The 17,455-nt window shown below is 36.6% G+C and overlaps 1 pseudogene; it reads left to right on the top strand.

Moving 5' to 3' along the window:
- The first annotated feature begins 4,054 nt into the window (after positions 1-4,054).
- LOC127946858 (fish-egg lectin-like) lies at positions 4,055-5,047 on the top strand (annotated as a pseudogene).
- The last annotated feature ends 12,408 nt before the right edge of the window (positions 5,048-17,455 follow it).

Here is a 17,455-nt window from a genome sequence, read left to right as displayed (position 1 = left end):
GGAGCAGACAGATCAGGAGGCCATGGCAGAGCAGGTAACTCGGGGCCTGGGCTTGGCACTCGGCCTGGCCTCCACAGACAGACCCCTAAACTTGGGGACAGGCATCCTCTCTGGGCTAAACTCTGGAGTAGGCACCCTTTCTGGGCTTACTTAGGAACAGGAACCCCTTCATGGGCTAAACTCAGGAACTGGAGCCCTCTTCGGGTTGGATTCGGGTGCTCGAACCCAGACTGGAGCAAACTCTGCGGCTGGAGCTGACATGAGAGCAAGCTCTGGGGGGTGCTCTGAGGGTCAAAAGCAGTCCTTTTCATCTCATCCTCCTCTTTTTGTTACGGGTAAATGGTGTGGTTGGCGGGTTTGACACTGGGGCTGCTGGAGGGCTTGACTCTGGAACATTTGGCGGGCTTGAGAATGCCGGGGCCAGCAAGTCGGTTCCGGACCGGATGCTTTCTAATCCTAATCTGGTAATTGGCCCCTTACCAGAACAGAGAGTTGATGGTGGCATTATCCAATGCCGTCACCGCAGTGAGCCATGGAGAGGGGTTGACGCTTATTGTTTTGGTCCAGTATTCTGCACACTGCACTACTGTGTTGGAGCGCAGAGCAAGTAATGAGGAGATGAGGAGAATACTTACAACTGACAGATATTTTAATAAACATCCAAGGAAACCAGGAACACACACATAGTTAGAAAGATGACATTCAATATCAGAACTAAGAACAGGGAGCACTCTAAATACATATGACAAGACAAGAGGATGACGAGAAACACCTATGAAGCAATAAGCAGTTGCACATAAGGGAAACCAAGGTCATGGAATGCACAGTGGGGAACGAATTCGAACCAAATTTAGCTAAACAAATATCACTGTGGTGAATTTTCGCTCTCTGTGGTGGCAAGCGTTTTGGTGGTGGGCGAGAAGCTGTGAGAAATTTGTACTGTGGAACACCAGTTGCTAAGGCACTCGGGTAGAGTCAACATCCATCTGTGTAGATGTGTATTATATCACACATGATTAATTTGCTGAAATAGAAGGAAACCGAGATTCTGAAGCATGGACTGTCACATTAGCATATGTGTGTCAAAATACTGTATAAAGAATTAAATAAACTCATCCTGTCAGTGCTTTTATAAAGAACACCAGATCCATTTAATAATAGGTAAGAATAAAATAAATCCATAAACAAAAATACAGTCCTAACACTAGACAAAATTATATATATATATCAGCTTTTCAGTCTCTAGATAACAATCATAGTCCTCCATGAATGCTTAATATGTTGGTAGTTTGCATCTATGTCACACCATGACCTTTGACCCTTGTCGTGTAATTTCATCAGGATAATAGCTCACACATTCATTGCGTCTGTGCTTATTCTGAATGTAGTGTCAACCCCCCAAAAAATACATGTTTTCCCCCTATAGACAAATTAAAAACTGTCAAATATGTTTTGTTTAAAAACATTTTTGTCGTCAAATATGGGCCACTATCACCAAAATCATCCTCACCAGCATCCCAATTCATTTACTAAATTATGTTTGTTTGTGTGTGTGTGTGTGTGTGTGCGTGTGTGTGTGTGTGTGTGTGTGTGTGTGTGTGTGTGTGTGTGTGTGTGTGTGTGTGTGTGTGTGTGTATATATATATATATATATATATATATATATATATATATATATATATATATATATATATATATATATATATTAAAAGGCATCATTTTTAATATTTAAAAAGGTTTAATAAAATGTCGGGTTTTATGTAAATTGACCAATTACATTTTCTCTCCTCCTCTCCACTTTCTGGAGAGGTGAAACTAAAAATATACATGCATAGGAAAGCCAGTGAGATTGATCTGGAGTCCTGAGCCCTGTGTTTAATTGGACTGGGTTTCCAGCTTGCTTTGGGGCTGCACAGGCAAATGAATCCTGCTGATGAGTCCCAGTAAACAATAACACAAACTGACATTTGCCAGCGAGGATCCCATTGCCAAGATTTTCAGTGGCAGAAATAGACACAGGTAGCCTGTTCTTTTAAATTAATGTCAAAGTAATCATGTTGAAGATGCTCTAGTCCTCTCGTCAGAAGAGATGCAGAGCAAATGAAGTAAACTTTAAGAGCTCTCAGGAGAAGCTGCTTGTGAATGAACATAGCTAGCTAATAACACAAATTAAAGGAATAGTTCACTCCAAGATGAAAATTTGCAGAAAATGTATACTCTCAGGCCATTTAAGATGTAGATGAGTTTGTTTCTTTTATCAGAAAGCTTGGCTTCATTTTCTTTGGTTTTATATTTTTTAATAGCAAAAGTTAAAAAGTTATTTACTGTAAACTCGTAAGCCTTTTTTCAATGTAATATATAAATGCTTTGTTTCTCATGAGATAATTAAGTTATTAATTTTCTTCAAAGAGAAGCTTAACTGCAAAAAAAATAAAAAAAAATAAAAATAAGTTGCTAACGCATGTACACTTATGTTCAAAAGTCTGGAGTCACTGTTTTATATATGAAAATTATGAAACAATATGAAAAAATGTGCTATTCTGAATGGTTATATTGCTCATTTTATCCTACTTTAAATAAATTGGTGACAGTGGCCTTAAAAGTACTTGATCCTTCAGAAATCACTCTAATATGCGTTTCTTATTATAATCAATGTTGAAAGTAGTGCATGGTGCTGCTTCATATTTTTGTTTAATAGAACAGCATTTATTTAAAATTAAAATGTTGTAACATTATAAATGTCTTGACTGTCACTTTTGTTCATTTCAATGTATTCTTGGTGATTTTTTTTTATAACAATAAAAAACAACTGACCCCAAAACAATATTGAATGTTATTCAATATGAATAGTTTATGAGAATGTGAAATGTTTATTGAGAAAATAAATGCCTGAATCATACCTGAATGTTAAGAGTAGAAAATTTGTTACCACATAACATCTTATTGCTTGATTTACCAAAGCACACACTGTACTCCATCAACAAGAGGCGCTGCTAGTTTTTGCAAATTGCAAATTTCATTTAGTTATCAGCTAAGATAAAGTTGTTGTCATAAGTGAAGCTGCGTGACGGTCTGAGACTGGAGTAATCTGGCAGCATGAGCGCCGACCTGCTGGAGCACCTCTTAAGATAACGAGCTGTGGGAATTCACATGCTTCTGATCCTCCAGAGCAGCTGCTTGATCGAAGACATCACACAGCTCACTCCAGCCAATCACAGAGAGGCACACCTGCCCCCAGCCAATCACAGCCCTCCACAGAACAGGTACTACCATAAAGAGATGCTCCTGTGACACTCTGGTCCTAATTAGAGCTAGAACCAATTTTACTGATTTTTTTTTCTTTTTCTTTTATCATTACCATATAAATATAACGTTTGGCACAGCCTGAACTGTGATTTCAAATTCGTCCTGCCTCATGACCCAGCCCAGGGGTTCAGATAACAAAATACTCACTAAAGTCAAGTCGTATCTTCAGACTCATTTATAAATAGAGAGAGGAATCTGAGATTAGACACTAGCCACCAACCATTAAAACTCCTGATAGCTGCTGCGCTTGACCTCGTCATCACAATGACTTAACTACCGTGTGTGTGTGTGTGTGTGTGTGTATGTATTGTATGGATGCATTGCTGCAGCTTCATACAATAAAGCAGATTTTACTCACTCTCATTAACACTCTGACAGTAGTCCTGTTTGATGAGCCTTAATTACTCACATTAATTATCTCATCAGCTCTCATTAAAGTGGAGAATTAACAAACTATAAGAAGTGAAATTAAAAATTAGAGAACATGGTCAAACACCTCAGCAAACATTAGTCCCCAATTAAATTTGTGAGGTTCCCAAAACTTCCAAATAAACATCTGCTAACAAGAAATTATATTTTGTAATAGTCAAACTAAAACAGTTGCGTTAAATCATGAGCATAAGCATGAGTAACTTACTAACTTAGTTCCCAGTGAACAAACAAAATGCAAATAATGATGTCTTAATAAATAATCATAAAAAACACTTTCATTACTAAAAAAAAAAAAAAAAAAAAACTGAAATGGATTCTGAATGCAAGTTTCTAGTGCATCTTATCAGAGGAGAATCTCTAGTGACTGCTGAATCCTGAACTAACAAGATAAGATTAAAAGCAACAAACTGTGTTGTGGAGCAATGAAGGCTTATCAGAGCGTCCTGCTTTTCTGCTGCCAGTTCTTTCACACTCGGCTTTAAACTGTAACGTGGTGGATGGTAACCTGAAGCAGATAGACGCTGGGTCTGGCTCCGTGGTTGGCGTGAACAATAATAATGAGATATTCGTCCTGATTGATAACGTCTTCACAAAGATCAGCTGGTCTCTAAAGCACTTCAGTGTTGGTCCTGCTGGTCAGCTGGGGGTTAATACAGCAAACAACATCTTTAGGTTTCAGAGTGGCGGTTTTGTTAAGCTTGAAGGGCTTCTCAAACAGGTGGATGCTGGAGGTGATCAGATCATTGCAGGTGTCAATATGTATGATGACATTTTCTGTTCAAATATGGATGCTAACAACAAATGGCTATCCAGTAACATTCCTTGGGTTAATATTGGTGGAAAGCTCAAGTACTACAGCTGTGGTCCATACAGCTGCTGGGGAGTGAACCGCAAAGACCAAATCTTCATAATGAAGGATGTGTCGTCTACTGTCTGTTCAGGGTCCGGCAGCTTTGTGAATATTCCTGGACTTCCGTCCATGATTGAAGTAGCAACTGATGGCAGTGTCTATGGTTTAAACTCTCAAGGGAGCTTATTCCAACGAACTGGTGTCACTCGCTGCACACCTGATGGCACAGACTGGATCCCAGTGGTTGCCTGTCCCAATGGTCACAAGCATGTGAGCTTTGACCTGGGGGTGCTGTGGGTCGTGTGTGTTGATGGCTCCATCCGTAAATGCAGTTAAGGCACTATAGTGGGCCAAGGTGGGCGGTCTCAAGATTCTGGCAGAGCGCATGCCTAAACCTACTTTATAATGTCACTGCAGCAACAGGAGGTCAATCATTAACTGAAGCCTCAGTGATTTGTAATAAAGTAATTGGCAATTAAATTTTTGCTGTTTGTTGTTGACGGCTGTACTGCGTTTGAGCTCCGTCACTATATTCTTTTCATTGACTATTTTTAACTTAAAAATCAATTTTATACATCATCGTTTCCGTTTATATAACGCGTGAATATATCCTCTATTGTATTCTACAACAAAAACAATCAGAGCGCCTCGCTTTCACTAGTTTTATTTTGATCTCCCGGGTCCGCTATTAGTTTTTAGCCAGTTAGCATCAGCAAGCGTGGTTGCTGCTAACTGCGCTTACATTGCTAATACTCTATTCACACACATTACCACTGCTACTTGCTTTAATGGCGGAGGAATGTCTCCACTCTGTGCAGCTCGAGCTCGAGGCCGTGGGGAAGCAGATTCGCGACCTGGAACAGAGGCAGGCCCAGCTGAGAGAGCGGAGAGCCGCGCTGGAATCATCCCGGGCTGACGCTCACAAGTCCGGGGTAAGTATACAGCGTGCTGTTAACAGTCCCACCACGTCTACTCCGTGTGTTTCTCTGCACAGGCCCGGTGCACCCAGGACGCGATCTTCCCAGATGTCCTTCACTGCGACGCCGGGACCCCACGGACCCTGGGTGCATCCACAGCGGAGGACGCGAGCTGGGTACCGGGCGACGACTTCTCCCCCTCCTGCCTTCGAGATCTCCATCCAGAACCGCTTCGCTCCCCTCCGCGAGACAGGACGCGACGCTGTGATCATCGGAGACTCCATCGTCCGACACGTAAGTGCTACGTTTGCCGAAGGTAAAGTGCATACTCATTGTTTGCCTGGTGCTCGTGTTCTCGATGTTTCTGCGCAGATACCCGCGATCCTGAAGGACGACGAGAGCCCCAGAGCGGTCGTGCTTCACGCCGGGGTTAACGACACCACGCTGCGGCAGACGGAGACGCTGAAGAGGGACTTCAGGAGCCTGATCAAGACGGTTAGCAGCACAACGCCCGCGGCGAGGATCGTTGTGTCAGGACCACTGCCCACGTATCGACGAGGACACGAAAGGTTCAGTAGACTTTTTGCTTTAAACAAATGGTTGTTGTCATGGTGTAAAGAACAGAAACTGCTATTTGTTAATAACTGGAATCTTTTCTGGGAGCGTCCTAGACTGTTTCGCGCTGATGGATTACACCCCAGCAGAATTGGAGCGGAGCTTCTCTCTGACAACATCTCCAGGACACTTCGCTTCATGTGACTAGTAAGACAATTCTCAGATAACTATTATGATGAGTTTCCACCCGCTTAAATGCTAAAAGTACTTGCGCTGTAAAATCTATTAAGACAGTGTCTGTTCCCCGAATAGTGAGGTCAAAATATAAATATAAATATAATGTAGGATCTATAAAAAATCTTATCGTAATTAAACCAGAAAAATGTAAAGTAAATGAACAAAAACAATTTTTAAAGTTTGGGCTCATAAATATTAGATCACTCGCACCAAAAGCAGTTATTGTAAATGAAATGATCACAGATAATAGTTTTGATGTACTCTGCTTGACTGAAACCTGGCTAAAACCAAATAATTATTTTGGTCTAAATGAGTCTACTCCACCAAACTACTGTTATAAGCATGAGCCCCGTCAGACTGGTCGTGGCGGGGGTGTTGCAACAATATATAGTGATATTCTCAATGTTACCCAGAAAACCGGATACAGGTTTAACTCTTTTGAAATACTTCTGCTAAATGTTACTCTGTCAGACATGCAAAAGAAATCTAATGTATCTCTTGCTCTGGCTACTGTGTATAGACCACCAGGGCCGTATACAGAATTCCTAAAAAGAATTTGCAGATTTCCTATCAGACCTTCTAGTTACAGTTGATAAGGCGCTAATCATGGGAGATTTTAATATTCACGTTGATAATACAAATGATACATTAGGACTTGCGTTTACTGACCTAATAAACTCCTTTGGAGTCAAGCAAAATGTCACCGGGCCCACTCATCGTTTTAATCATACACTAGATTTAATTATATCGCATGGAATCGATCTTACTGCTATAGATATTGTACCTCAAAGTGATGATATTACAGACCATTTCCTTGTATCGTGCATGCTGCGTATAACTGATATTAACTATATGTCGCAGCGATACCGTCTGGGCAGAACTATTGTTCCAGCCACCAAAGAAAGATTCGCAAATAACCTGCCTGATCTATCTCAACTGCTATTTCTACCCAAAAATACACATGAATTAGACGAAATTACTGACAACATGGGCACTATTTTCTCTAATACATTAGAAGCTGTTGCCCCAATCAAATTGTAAAAAGTTAGAGAAAAACGTACTGTACCATGGTATAACAGTAATACTCACTCTCTCAAGAAATTAACTCGTAGTCTTGAACGTAAATGGAGAAAAACTAACTTAGAAGTTTTTAGGATTGCATGGAAAAACAGTATGTCCAGCTATAGACAGGCTCTAAAAACTGCTAGGGCAGAGCATATACACAAACTCATTGAAAATAACCAAAACAATCCAAGGTTTTTATTTAGCACAGTGGCTAAGTTAACAAATTACCAGATGCCACCTGATTCAAATATTCCACTAACGTTAAATAGTAATGACTTTATGAATTTCTTCACTGATAAAATAGATAACATTAAGAAATACAATAGTGAATGTAGATTCTACAGCGTCTAACACTTCAGTTTCATCCATCGCACCCAAAGATAAACTGCAGTGCTTTACAACCATAGGACAGGAAGATCTAAATAAACTTATCACTGCATCTAAACCAACAACATGTTTATTAGATCCTGTACCCACTAAATTACTGAAAGAGCTGTTACCTGTAGCCGAAGAACCACTTCTCAATATCATTAACTCATCTTTATCTTTAGGACATGTCCCAAAACCATTCAAGCTGGCGGTTATCAAGCCTCTTATTAAGAAACCAAAACTAGATCCTAGTGTACTGGCAAATTATAGGCCTATTTCAAATCTTCCATTTATGTCTAAAATTTTAGAAAAAGTTGTGTCTGCTCAATTGAGCACCTTCCTGCATAAAAATGATCTGTATGAAGAATTTCAGTCAGGTTTTAGGCCCCACCATAGCACAGAAACTGCACTTGTTAAAATTACAAATGACCTGCTCCTTGCGTCAGACCAAGGCTGCATCTCATTTCTAGTCTTACTTGATCTTAGTGCTGCATTCAACACCATAGATCATGACATACTCATAGATCGATTACAAACCTATACAGGAGGTATTCAAGGGCAGGCTCTAAGATGGTTTAGATCCTACCTGTCCGATCGTTACCATTTTGTTTACTTAAATGGGGAGTCATCTCATTTATCATCAGTAAAATATGGAGTGCCACAAGGATCCGTCCTAGGTCCCCTTCTATTTTTAATATATATGTTGCCCCTTGGTAATATTATTAGAAAATACGGAATTAGCTTCCACTGTTATGCTGATGATACTCAGCTATATATCTCAACAAGACCAGATGAAACTTCCCAATTATCTAAGCTAACAGAGTGTGTTAAAAATGTAAAAGATTGGATGACAAATAATTTTCTCCAATTAAATTCGGATAAGACAGAGATACTAATTATTGGACCAAAAAACACTACACAGAATCTTGTAGATTACAATCTGCAACTAGACGGATGTACTGTTACTTCCTCTACAGTCAGAAATCTGGGTGTTATATTAGACAGCAATTTGTCTTTTGAAAATAATATTTCCCATGTTAAAAAAAACTGCATTCTTCCATCTTAGAAACATTGCCAAGCTACGAAACATGTTATCTGTTTCTGATGCAGAAAAGCTAGTTCATGCATTCATGACCTCTAGACTGGACTATTGTAATGCACTTCTAGGTGGTTGTCCTGCTTCGTCAATAAACAAGCTACAGGTAGTCCAAAATGCAGCAGCTAGAGTCCTTACGAGGTCAAGAAAATATGATCATATTACCCCAATTTTACAGTCTCTGCACTGGCTACCTATTAAGTTCTGTATCAGTTACAAATTATCATTACTTACCTATAAGGCCCTGAATGGTTTAGCTCCTGTGTACCTAACTAGCCTTCTACCACGTTACAACCCATCACGCACCCTAAGGTCACAAAACGCTGGACTTTTGGTCGTTCCTAGGATAGCGAAGTCCTCTAAAGGAGGTAGAGCTTTCTCACATTTGGCTCTCAAACTCTGGAATAGCCTTCCTGATAATGTTCGGGTTCAGACACACTCTCTCTGTTTAAATCTAGATTAAAAACACATCTCTTTCGCCAAGAATTCGAATAATGTATCTTTTTAATTGTGAGTGTAGTTGCATCTGATCAAAGGTGCATTTTTATTCATTAGCTTGGGTTAAACTAATTTTACTTTGTTGGATCAGCAGCTATGCTAATGATGTCTGTATTTTGTTTCTATGTTTCGCCACGGGATTTACATCCCGTGCTAACTAGGATTTACACAAGCTCCAGTCTGGATCCAGAACACCTGAGAAGAGATGAGTCTGACCCTCAGAGGACCTCAGATGATGCTAACCCTGAATCAACAAACAGAACTAACAAATATTGCTAAATGTGTGACTGAATCATATAATAACTTAATTGATAATATTGATAGTTCATTGTCTAGCTGACTACGTCTTGTATTATTCTTATTATTATTATTATTTTATTCATTTATTTATTTATTTATTTATTTTTTCCTAAAATCCTGTCAAATGTGCACAAACTACTAGCTACTACTAAATATTGTAGAAACATAATTTTCTGTAAAGTTGCTTTGTAACGATTTGTTTTTTAAAAAAGCGCTATACAAATAAACTTGAATTGAATTGAAATAACGTTTTAATTTTTTTTTTCATCTAGCTACCAAGGCAACATTTCACATTTTCTAATTTGTAGTGGTAAAATAACCAAAACTGCAAACTAAAACAAAAATGATATAGACATAAAAAACATAATAATAACAATAATAACAAAGAGATAAAATAAAATAAAAAGGTAAAATTTAATGAAGACTACACAGACATAAACAACAAAATTACTACATTTTAAAATTAAAACAGAAAATATAAAGACATTATTCATAATATTAACATAAACTAATAGTGTATTGAAACTAAAATTGTTCACAGAAATAGTTCAAACTAATTAAGTATTTTTTTTTCCTGTATTTTATTTTATTTTTTTCCAAAATAAATGGCTTCAGTAGGCTGTAGAGTTAGAGTACCTAACTGCTTTTGCAAAAGGGTACTCAAACCTTAGTCAAACATTAAACTAAATTAAAATTAAAAACTGCTTCATGAGTAACTCACAGCTTAACAGGCCAGTTTCAAAGTAGTTTCTCCAACACAAATATTGTTCGAGAACCAGAATTTGAGCAGGAGAATCAGACATGATTTCAAATGAACAATATCAAAGAGCACTTCTTATTTTCTTTCAGGAGAGATCTGAAGTTAACCGGATAAAGGCCATTGTGCTGTGGAGCTCAACAGGCATGCTCATGCAGCTCGTCTCTGGAAAGATCAAGTCTAATGCTTTCAGAAGGGCACGGATGTGGATCCACTGCTGAGAAACATTGACTCCAAACATTACAATTCACCCGATTTTATGCTAAAAACAACAACATTCGCAAGACATTTCACCTGTAATACATCAGTATTTAGCATCAGAATGCTAAAATACACAAAGCGTTAATCACAGACACATAATTTACTCTTGTTTTGGTTGCTTTGCTCTAAACAGCTTCCTGACTTTGTTAGGAAATGAAAAATTTTGTACAACACAACATTACATTACAATCAAAATAACTTGAAAGCACATCATAATTATAGCTTCCAAACTATAGTGCATTGATTGTGTCTGCAGAAAGGGGAAATCATTTCAAAGGAAGTTATTACATTTTAATCAAAGATAATGAAACATTTTTATCTCTCTTTTAGAAAAATACACACTGATGAATCATGCACAAATAAGACCAGGACATTTCCAGTTTCAGCTCGTTTTTAGATACCTCCTGTATTTCAATAAATATTCAAATTATTAGTACCACCACATTTTTGGACCAGAAGAAGTCAAAAAGCCATGTCTACACTGCAATCGAAATCCGTATCTTATACTCAATCTTGTTTCACATAACAAAAATAGTTCAGAAAAATATATAAAAATGAATGTATCCGAATGCATGCTTAAAACAAGGAAATATAATACATTTTTACACACAGACACACACACACACACACACATACCTGTATATCAGAAGATAAGAAAACAATTACATCACAAAGTTTTAATAAATACCCCCAAATGAGTTTAAATAATGGCCACTTTCATTCACTTAAAAAAGAAAAGAAAAAGATTTTGGTTTATTAATGGGATCTCTGATGGCATGTTGCCCTGGGGAACCTTTTAGAAAGGCCACCAGGAGAATCAATATCCCTCCTGCAGATTCTGTAGAGCTCAATGTATGTTTGACAGACCTAGAAGAAATACTACCTGTGACCTAAAGGTGGAGAAGAGGACTGCTCGCACGACACAGACTTGAGCATAAGGTTTTCATGTCTTTGGTGATGAACGGAGGTCAGCGGGTGCTGGAGCATGACTCTGGAGAAAGCATGGTCACAGGAAATGGTAAATGTAGTGAGGTGGAAAGCACACACACACACACACACACACATCGCTCTCCCACACAAAGCTGTCTGACTAACCTAACCTGATGTGTTCTTCTCTTCGGGGTGTCCTGTCAGTCTGGTCCACGTTCACTCGTTCACTGGATGAGTTTCAGGAGAAAGTGCATCATCATCAAACTCCTGTGAGCACACATGAATTGAACCAATCTCAGTTAGAAAAACATCTGCTCCAAATGTAGTGAGCTACCTATTTAGACAGCACTTTAAAGTGTCAAACGAGCACACAAATGCTTCTCCGAAAATCAGCAATGTTATCTTGCCTTATAAGACATCTGATGTGTCCTTTACAGCAAAGACAATCCCAGAATTCATTCCAACAAGATTACTGAAAAGAATTAATCCAATATGTACCTAATATGCAATATGATAAAAATAAACACACATACTCAATATTAAAATATTTCCTATAATTAACTGTAATCCTATAATCACACACAAATAAATAAATGAATGAATTCTATATATGTATTTTATTAGTTTTTAAATTTAATTTCAAACGTAAGTAGTTTTTAAAAACTTGCAATAAAACTTTTTGCAAACAACATATATAAGCAACTTTAAAAAAAAAAAACACACATTTACACTGGTATTTTGAAAGGTATTCAGACTGTTTGAAATGAAAAAAATTAATAATAATAAGAAATACTTAGAATAAAATAAATAACATTGTAGTAATAATAATAGAAATTACATATAATGTTTAACATATAAAATCCCTCTTACAAATATTATTACTAATATATATATATATATATATATATATATATATATATATATATATATATATATATATATATATATATATATATATATATATATATATATAATAGTGATTCTGGTTTCATATAAATTATTTTATTTTATTCTGACATGTTGGTGTTATATCTTTCACTTGGATGTTATAATTTGCATTTTATAGTACAGTTAAAATTTATTTTATTATTTGTAGTTTAATTTCATCGGTTACCATCAATCTTTAAAATTCTTACAAAATTTTGAACTTTAAAATAAAAAAATCTAGTGAACTGTTACACGTTACAAATTTCGCCACGTTGCAAATAAAGTCTAACTGGCAACAATTACTGAACACACACAAAAAATAAAAGCACAAATATTCAATGTATAGCAGATCCCATATTTTACCCAAATTTATTTTTGTGAGGGAATTTAATAGTGGAACAGACATTCAAAAATTACATAAATAAATAATTTAATAAATAGAGACAGATGGAGTGAAGTTTAATAAATATGCACTTGAAGTCTACGAGAAACATCTTGGTTCTAATCTAGAATCTGCCCTTGGATCGCTTGAAATCCTAAAATCCGTCTCATTAATGAACATGTGGGTGGAAATCCTCAGATCTGCTCCTTACTCTGCTGCAATTACTGCAGAGTGGAAGAATCCAGAGATAAAACCCCTTAAAGCACGAAACCACACGCTGCATTCTCTTTGACAGCTTTCATTGTGATATATGCCCAGTAGACCCTGCTTTAACCAAATGATCAATAGCATCAGCTCAACCTCCTAAACGCATAACAAGCCAATCAGATTCTGAAATCCATCACCACGCTGATAGAACCCCTGCTGTGAAACAAGCCGCTCTCTTTAGTGATGACTGATGACCATCAGAACAGGAAGTAACCCATAAGACAATCAAATGTAATTAAGTCTGGCCATCCGATCGATGCGGTCGATTTAGTTCTCCTAGAGGGAAATGATCCTCTGTAGCCAAGCCTACCTCTAGAAGAATCTGACCCTTACAGAAAATAGAAAACACCTCCTCTAAAGAAGATGCGAAATAATGAGAGCAAAGGAATAGAAAAATATAAAATGATGTTCCATTTTGCTTTTGCATATTAGAAAGTACAGTGTAAATTATCAGGATTTTAATTAAACAGGATTCTGAAGCATGTTTTAAGCTTGTGACATGTCGTTGTGAAGAAAGCATTCAAATTATCCCAGTGAGCTAATTAAGAGAAATGGGGAACGTTTCCTAACCCTTGGGTGCTCATAGGGATCCTGACACTCAAATCAGGACTGTGTGTTAGTTTGTGTGTGTGTGTGTGTGTGATAGAGAGAGAGAGAGAGAGAAAAAGTAGCATTAAATTAGACTTAGAGATGGTAATATATTCATATATCCAGTCCTTTGCTACTTTTCCCACCCACACTGAAGTAAAACATTATTTTATCAGTGCTGGAGCCAAGTAAACAAACACACATACACACACACACACACACACATTATTCAAATGTCTGGTACTCTAGTGGAAAGAAGTATCTTCTGCTTACCAAGACTGCATTTATTTGATTGAAAATAAAGTGAATGCCGTAACATTATGAATACTTTTTTTTATTTGAATACTTTTTTAAATGTTATTTATTCCTGTGGTCAAAGCTGAATGTTCAGCATCATTACTCCAGTGTCACGTGATCCTTCAGAAATCATAACATGCTGATTTGCTGTGCAAGAAACATTTATTACACTTATTATTATATTATTATAATGTACAAAATAGTTCTGGAGCTTCATATTTATGTTGAAACTGCGATACATGAATATTGATGAATGTTTTGTACATTATTCTACATGATAAATGTTTTCACTCTCACATTTGATCAATTTAATACATCCTTCCTGAATGAAAGTAGTCATCAAAATAATAATAATAAATAAAACAAATATTTACCCCAAAAAGTGTGTGCGTGTGTGCGTCTGTGTGCGTGTGAAATAAACAAATAGATAAATATATGTTGAAGAAATAAAAATAGATGAATAAAGATTAGTTCATATTAAATTTGTAAAACTATATTACATATTTAAACAAATACATACACACTTGCAGTCTTGTGGTATAATTCTTGCATGTACTGTACCAGCACTGATCTCCTTGGCCATGCTGGATTAGTGAAATTAACTAACTGAATTATTTCTCAGGTGGGTCTGCTCAGGATTGTTAAAACCTCTTTCATATGGATCCAAATTTCCCGTTAAATGGCAAGCACAATCATGCAAAAACAGTGTATGTGTCCCGTCAAGTGCAGATCCAGCGCTCATGTGTGCCAAGGTTAGCTTACTCCTTTAACCGGCAGAAGTGGAGGCTGACCCTGGCAGCTATGAGTCTTTTCATAACACACAAGTCACTGCATGAATAGATGTGTGAGAGATCATTCAGATCTTGCGCAAAGGTCACTTTCTGCCTGCAAAATAGCTTTCAATTTCCAAGCAAATGTCAGCGTCTAAAAAGTTTGGCTTTTCTTTCAAACTGTGACATAATAGCTCATGTCCTTTTCATTCACTTTTCAAAAGGATACTCAAATGGCTCTATTTATTGCCTGAATGAGGGGTTACCAGGATCATCTTACAACTACAGCTATTTTGGATCATGATTCGACTGTATTGTAATCTTACAAACTTCTGCCGGTGACTTTCCTGTTTTCTAAATGTTCATTGCAATTGCATAATATTAGTGCTGAAGACAGAGGTTCCCTTGATGGGCCTTGCAGTAATTCTGCTTGTATAAAAGCCAAAGCGTGAAATGTGCTTTCTTTGCTATCATTTCTAATTCCTCTGCCACATGATTAGGTGTTAAAATGGGCATAATTCCTCCCATAATGAGCGCCATTCTATTGAAAACATTGAGTGAATGTCAAAGATGGCACATAATCTCCTATTAGCTGTCAGAGTTCTGGATGCCGTCTTTGACGAGACGATGAGTGGCTGCTCACTCATTTAAAATACATTACCCATGCAATATTTAAGGAATGTGCTTGTTTTCCCATTAACAATGGTGCAATTTTAACCTCAGGCAATCAGATTTGTTTTAATCTGATGAAGAAAAGTGAAGAGGATTATGCAAAAGATAATCTTTGTTTGACTGGTAGCACATACTTGTTACAGTGTATATTAATATTTGTTAACATCACTAAATCGAAATGCAACTGTTCATTTTTAGTTCATGTTAGCTCATCTTCATTAAATAATATGGACGGATATAGCTTTTGATTTTATTTGAAAATGTTGAAATTAAGAAAGATTAATAAATTGCTTTAGAACTCATTTTTAATTGTTAGTTTATGTTAACTAACGTAGTTAACTTATGTTAACAGATGGAACCTTAAAATGTAACCACAAGAACTGATCAACCACAGTTTCCACCAAAATAACATGCTGTACATGAAGTAATAAAAAATAAATCATTTAGTTAAATAAATAAATAACAGCATATAAAATAAGCAACTGCACATAAAAACAAACAGGTGCATATAAATGGAATGCGTGAACTAATAAATAAATAAAATTAAATGCATAAATAACTTAACAAATTAATAAATATCATATAGAAAAAAAAATGCATACATAGACGCATAAAAATTAACAGATATATAGATATACACAGTAAAAAAAAATGCATCAATAAATGTACAATTCATAAATAAATTAATTATGCATTAATAAATATTTAGATATTTATATAATATAATATAAAGAAAGAAAACAACAGTATAGGTAAAAAAAAAATACAACGATTACATTAGCGATTAGCAGTTTATGCAACTACAATGCTTTCACATATATCTTATGAATATTCAACACATAACAAAGCTCTAATTGATACTATAATAAAGCAATTACTGAATACAAGAACCAAATGTTGAAAATGTTCTCACCCCTTATTAAAATTAAAACATCTGGATGGATTTATTTCTTACAAACACGCAGCTTTTTACTTCTCAATATGTTAACAGATGCACTGGAGTGGTGTGGATTACTTGTGGATTCTTTTTATCAGCTGTTTGGACTCTCATTCTGACGGCACCCATTCACTGCAGAGGATCCGCTGATGAAAAAGTGATGTAATGCTACATTTCTCCAAATCTATATTGAGCAAGAAAAACTCATCTAAATCTTGAATGGCTTGAGGGGTGAGTATTTTCAGCAAATGTTGAACTATTATTTTTAACAGCTTTCAGATGACTGTGGTGTTCATTTCTTTTTTTGATGACAACAAAAAAAAAGTAACTTACTATTTTAGCACTATAATAACTGCAGTAACTGTGGTATTTTGGCAAACTATATAAACCATGATAGCTTTTTTAAAGGATCGTGACCAGCTAAGATCTGCACAAGAATCTGTTCTGTCTGTTGGATATATTTCTGACGTCGATTGAGGTAACAGACAGAATGGCTAACAACATGAGCTGGTGGGCTCTAAAACCCCATTTACTGACTCTGCAGAGCTCTATCTACTTCACGAAGTGTTATGAATGACCTAAGGAGGTCGAGTCCTGGGCTGTGACCACACAGCTCTATTGTGAAATGAAAATGTGCACCTGGGAAAGCCATTATTTATAATTATCTTAACCTTTAAAATACACTTTGACTCTTCAGTTACATTTTTAAATCACATTTATTCTGCAGAAAGCATCCTTATCTTCTATTTTTACTTTCCACAAGCAGGCTTGAAACATCATTATGCATTTTTTATGAGGAGTCACATTCCTTACTGGTTGCCCTTTAAATCTATTCCTCTGAGACCAGGTTCTGGATGAGCCCACAGTTGAGAAGAATGTTAAACAGGTCGCTCTTTGTCCATCTACACAACAGCCTGAAGGAGGATGCAGAACACCAATAAGCCCATTAACAGACTGAGTTTGAGAAAGTGACCGACCAGGCAGACTGGTTGATAGTTATGTTATGTCACAACTTTGTGGCTTCTTGAATATTAATTAGGCT

This window comes from Carassius gibelio, chromosome A25 (genome assembly GCF_023724105.1).
Source record: "Carassius gibelio isolate Cgi1373 ecotype wild population from Czech Republic chromosome A25, carGib1.2-hapl.c, whole genome shotgun sequence".
Classification (NCBI taxonomy): domain Eukaryota; kingdom Metazoa; phylum Chordata; class Actinopteri; order Cypriniformes; family Cyprinidae; genus Carassius; species Carassius gibelio.
Note: the sequence above shows the minus strand (reverse complement) of the source record. Positions and strands in the feature narration are given on the sequence as shown.